A 5,978-nucleotide genomic window follows, 5' to 3' on the forward strand; every position below is an offset into this window, starting at 1 on the left:
AGAGTGAAAGAGATATAGAAAATAATGTGAACATTCTTTGCAAAGCACTGCATCTGCCTCAACTTGAGTTTCTACAGCATTATTGCTAGGGTCAGCAAACTGGTTTGTTTAAAAGAATAATCAATCAGGCCATTTGCCTGAAGCATAGAAATATTATTTTTCAAACAAAAGTGAAGTCTGCCTATTTAAAATTTCTCACACCCAAACTCCTCACTGTTCCATCTAAGAGCAGAAGTGGAGGAGCCAAAATGCAAAGGAAAGATACCCCGTGGTACAGGGGTCGGCAACGTTCGGCACGCGGCTCGCCAGGGTAAGCACCCTGGCGGGCCGGGCCAGTTTTATTTACCTGCTGACGCGGCAGGTTCGGCCGATCGCGGCCCCCACTGGCCGCGGTTCGCCGTCCCGGGCCAATTGGGGCGAGCGATGTGCTGGCCGTGGCTTCGCATTGGTAAATTCTGCACTCATTGAAGTCAATGGGAGTTTTACCATTGACTTTAAAAGGAGTAGAGTTAAGCCAATAGGTTCCATCCATTATGTTTTAACAGCATTAGCACTGACATTAATTATGGAGCCATACCTATGGCCTCATATTCTAGCTATATCACTCACAAATTAACAGCAGTCCTGAGCTGGCAGGGAAAACAGAAGCAGGGGTAGTCTTGGCACATCAGGTGGCAGCTCCCAAAGGGGTTTCTGTGATCCAACCTGTCACACCCTATGCCAAACAAAACAGGAAAAACCTTATTTTAAACTTACGCAGAGTTTAACAGCCCTTTCAAAAGGTACTTACCAAGTGCAAAAGCCTTCAAAAGTTTTAGCTGGTGTTAAGCTTTGTATAGTTAAAACAACAAATTAAAAGTTCAGAACAGCTGCTGGATGTAGTGTGACAAAGGGAATTTTCTGAAATATTTTTTATTCCTACAGGTGACTCCGTTTTGCCTTTGTGCTTTGCATTGTTTTATACAGAGTGTAAAGAGTTAAACTGCTTTTGAGGGCAGAGCAGGAAACATGTTGTTTGTGTCGTGTAACTTTGGGTTGTATGAATAAGTCCTTAAGATCTGTCTGAAACTGACTCATATCAATGGAGAATCTGGAAAGACAATGGGAACCCCAAGGACTGAACAGTTGACACCTATCCATGGGAAACTCCAGCAGGAAGAACATGTGAACTCAGCATGGGTCTGCAGAAGGAAGACAAGGGACCAAGAGGTGAAAAGAGACTAGAATAAGAGCTGGCCTTAAGAGACGGACAGGAACTCAACTGGGACTGACAAAGAGATGGAGAGGAAACCAAGATGGTTCCTACAGCAGCATGGCTCAAGGGAGCCCTGGCTTGGCCAGTGTGGACCATGTCTTAACCTTTGATTCTTCATGTTAACCTGAGGACTTCCTGATGCTGTGTTCCAGTTGACTAATACACTCTTCTCTATTTTGAAAAGGCTGCCTGGTGTCACTGCAAATACTTGCTGAGGTGCATTGATCCTCAAATTGGGGAAATAGTGGGATCCCTTTGGGGTCTGGCACACTGAATGGGTTCTTTCAAAGGACTGTGTAAAAGCTGGGGCATAGCACAGATCCACCACTATTGAAAGCCATAGTTGATAAGCTGCTAGAGGTTTAAGTCAGGTGTGCTTTGTACTTGGCTTTGTATGTGCCTGCTAGTTAGAGATCCAATAATGATCACTACTGACAGATTTAGATTGGGCTTTTGTTTTTGTTTTGGGGTTTTTTATTTATAAATGTTATCCTCGAAACACAATCATGACTAAGTTGTTTTCTTTTACTTTAAATTTAGAAATGAGAAATTGCTGACTACAGGTGAGTCTGACTGAAAACTGTGGGCATCTGACCAGTTTTTACAATGTAGTTTGTGGTTTTTAGTACACACACAAATTCCATGACTTTGTGGCTATTATTATCAGACAGAACTCAAGAGTCAGCAACTGTGGACAATGATGGAAGTCTGAACAGCTGAATTAATAGCTTTATTATAAATTGTGTGTGGGTGGTATACAGTGTGGCTACTGCTTGGGCCTCTCAAAGGGAGAGGGTGGCTCCTCCTCATATGGAGATTAGGCAGGATAATAGAAGTCAATGAGAATCCCTCACAAACGTTATGTTGCCTATATTATTTATATATATAGGTAGAGAGAACTATTGTTAAAGACAATCTTAATCCTGAATCTGCTGTCTCAAATATCTTTAATATTCTGAATGAAAAATTGATGCCTATCTGCCAGGCAGTTACTCTAGTTATGTAAATTATTAGGAGGCAAACTGCGTTTATCCCAGGCTGCTAAGCAGCATGATTCTTCTGAAGCAGTAGACTAATGTCAATCAACACTTTTTTCTCATAATAAATTATGTCTATAAAAAGGGTTGCATTAAAAAAGAAAGTTCAGGCAAATAAGGGAAGAAAGGCTAATCACACTGCTAGTGGAAGCAATGGCATTATAGTACTGACAAATTATAATATCCTTTATGCTAATTCATTTGTGCAATTCTTGTAATTGTGAATCCCCACACACTCTTCTGGAAACAATGTCAAGTCATTTAAAATTGTTTGATCTGTTCAGAGCATCCCTAGCTCCCATCAACATCAGTGGAGCTGCAGATACACAATACTTCTGAAAATCAGGCCATTAACTTTTTTCTGTATGTTGCAGTTTACTAGTCTATGAAATAGGTAACACAAACATTCCCTGTGTAGATGGACTTCCCTGGAAGGCATTGGAAGTTTTAATAGTGTACTGGAGACCTACATTACTATTTGAGTCACTTCTAGGTTACAGTATTCAAGCATTTACTTCTGACAGTGCCTGAATCTCTCTTTGCTCCTTACTTCTGCCTGCACCACAACAGGAAATGATGTTAGAGTTGGATGGCTCCTATCGCAAAAGACAGCAGGAAGAAAGTGAAAAGGAAAAGAAGGGAATAACATTGAAATAGCCCCCAGAACAGAGCTGAACTGAGAGAAGAGGAAAAGGAACAAGTAAGGCCATACTGTTCTTGAATTGTCTGTCTGCCTCTCTTGCAGAAATACATATGTACACACCTGGCATGCCTCATTGGGACAGCAGTGATCATTTCCAAGGCCATGTGCAATTACATTTATCATGCAAGTTTGATTGCCTTGCCTGTCGAGCTTCCCCTCTGATAGTCATATAAATCTGACTGACACCTATTGGATAGAGGCTGAGATGAAAAACTTGGCCCCTGAATAGGGTCCAAAGATGGCATCCAAGTAGGAATTTGTCTCACTACTTACATGGCCTCCAGCACCATGGTATGCCAGCACCTTTCCTTCTCCCAGCAGCTAGGGGTGGGAATGGCTTTTCACTTGCATATTGACAGCGGAGGCACTATCTTTAGCATGAGTCTTTGGTTTGTGTGTTTAGTCCCCTGGCTCTTAGGTTTCTAGTAAAATTTACCAAGCTCCATATGTGAGTGGATGTTTGCATTGTGGTGGGAACATGGGTAAATATAGAGGTTGACAGGATGGGGTGGGGGGCAAGATGAAAGAGATATATTTGGAGAGACAAATACAATACCAAGAGAGAATTTAGGGAAGAGAAATGAGAGACTGAGTATGTGGAAGAGGTAGCAAAAACAATTTAGGGTGAGAAAGAGATATAAAAGAATGGATGGAAGAAGAGAAAAGGAAAAGAGAAAACACACACATTGAAAAAAACTGAGGCAATGGCACACCAGAATCTATTACAGGAAAGATAAGAAAGAAAAAAAGTGAAATCAGAAAGGGGAAGATGGTTTAACAAAACCAGTTGAGATGATAGACAATAGACTGTAATTAATGACCAAATACAGCACACCGATATTTTAATCCTTAAGTTATAAGGGATGTGATTGCACAGTCTTTCTTTTTTGGTTTGGATTTTTTTGCTCTGGCTAGTAGGTGTTGGGTAGATATTCCAAACTCTGGTAATGAGACAGTGGCCAAGATTTGCAAAAGTGACTAATGATTTAGGATGCCTCCCTTTTTGAGGGCACAGTTTGAGACACCGTATAGGTTTTCTGAAAATCTGTCAGCTCATTCTCGGAAAATCAAGTCCCTTTTGAGGCATCTTAAGTTGAGCATCCAGAATGGAGGCACTCAAAATCACTAGGCACTTCTGAAATTGTTGAGCACAGCACACTGCACTTTCTGAATGGCTTACTATTTTCTTTTATGCTATCAAAAAATAGAGCTGATGTTCAGTGGGGCATCAGTAAAATCTGCTCCAAGAGGAATATGCAGGAAGTGTATTACTTCAAACCTTTTTTTCTGCATGGTTAATATATTTGATAATACACGTTCCTGCCCCTTTTCCTCGGGTTTGAAAGTCCTTTGCCTGGTTACCATTATCAATACAATGAAGCTCAAAGTGTGAAGGGAGGAGGTGTTAACATCTATGAGGCTGAGGTTCGTCAGCCTCCCCACAAACCCCAGTACGTCAGATTGCAGTGCACCTTTACAAGGAGCCTTTTATAACCATGCATTGCAAAGTGTTGTATAGAGAACAACCTTTGGAGCTAGGTAAACAAAATTCAAAGCTGGGGGAAAATAGTTCTTTAGTCTACTTCTATACACACACATGGAATGAGCTGCTGCTACAACAAATGTTTAGCTCAGCAATTCCTTTCAAGTGCAATTAATGGAGACTTTGACACCTACTGGCTACTATTTATATTTGGGGATAATTAATAAACTAAGCTACAGAGAACAAAGGCTGTAGAGGGTTCCTGAGTTCATCAAATAAGTAAGGAAGAGCAAGGTTACGTAGGGAGTTGCACATTAGAATAATCATTTTAAAATCAGTTTGAAACTTTACGAGAAGCCAGTGCTGAGACTGAAAAAAGGGAAATGTGGTCAAGGCTTCTCTTTGTGCTGGTGATTAATCTTGCTGTAGGCATTTTGTGCTCACTGAAGTTTTCTCAAAGCATGTCCTGGAAGAAACATCAACAAGAAATTACACTAGGCAGTCCATACAATGACAAACACAGAAGAGCATAGCAGTCTGCATGTGGAGGGAGAAAAGGTTTTTGAATCTTATTTTCTCAGATGGCAAATTTTATTACAGCCTGATTCAAATGTGATTCAAAAGATAGTTTGGGAGTCCCCAATAAATCCTCAGGTGCTCACTGACTATTAATGATGACTAAAGAAAGCAAAGAAATGGCCAACGGATGTTTGTCCTCTGACAGAAGAACCTCTCAGTAATGGAACCATTCGCTACTGAGGATGAAGGAGCTGCAGGCAAGTGGTGAAAATAGCTATTCAAGGGTTAATACAAAAGTTGTTATATTTTGATTAAATACCCTTTCAATTAAACTACTAATAAAGAGTAGCTGCAGGATTCCTGTTACAGATCTGGTTTCCCCCCATCTGTCCTTATGTTACAAAAATAAAACCATAGCATCATTCAGGTTCTCCTCTGGATCCAGGAGAAGGGAGTGAGTAGTACTTGCTAGCAGACACTAAAGTGAGATGGGTGATGGGTGTGACTGTTTAAAAACACCCACAGCTGATTTCACCTAAAATTATTAGCAGTAAAATAATTACCAATGCTGTCATTTAAAATGTCAACACTCGACTTCATATTTACTGTCACATGAATGGTGCAGTTCACACTTCTGAAGCTAGTGTTTTAGGCTGTGTGTAGACTCAGGAATATAACACTGTTTTATTCATGTCAAAGCTGAGCACAAGTGTTTGTTCCATGGAAGGTCTGTGATTACTCAGAGCTAGTAGCAGGCACACTCTTGTCACTGAGGGGTATCACAGGCAACCTGCAGTCGCTGCTGCAGCCTAACTATAGTAACTGTCTCTGTTAGTTGGGGTGGCGGGGGGAAGATGGCTAGTGGATGTACATAATCACGATCACTTGTTTCTCCCCATGCCTGCCCCAAATTCCTCCTTTGCGACAGCTTCCTCACAGGGCCGGCTCCAGCATTTCTGCCGTCCCAAGCAAAAAAAAAAA

This window comes from Terrapene carolina, unplaced genomic scaffold (assembly GCF_002925995.2).
Source record: "Terrapene carolina triunguis isolate 2854851 unplaced genomic scaffold, T_m_triunguis-2.0 Scaffold210, whole genome shotgun sequence".
NCBI classification, from domain to species: Eukaryota; Metazoa; Chordata; order Testudines; family Emydidae; genus Terrapene; species Terrapene triunguis.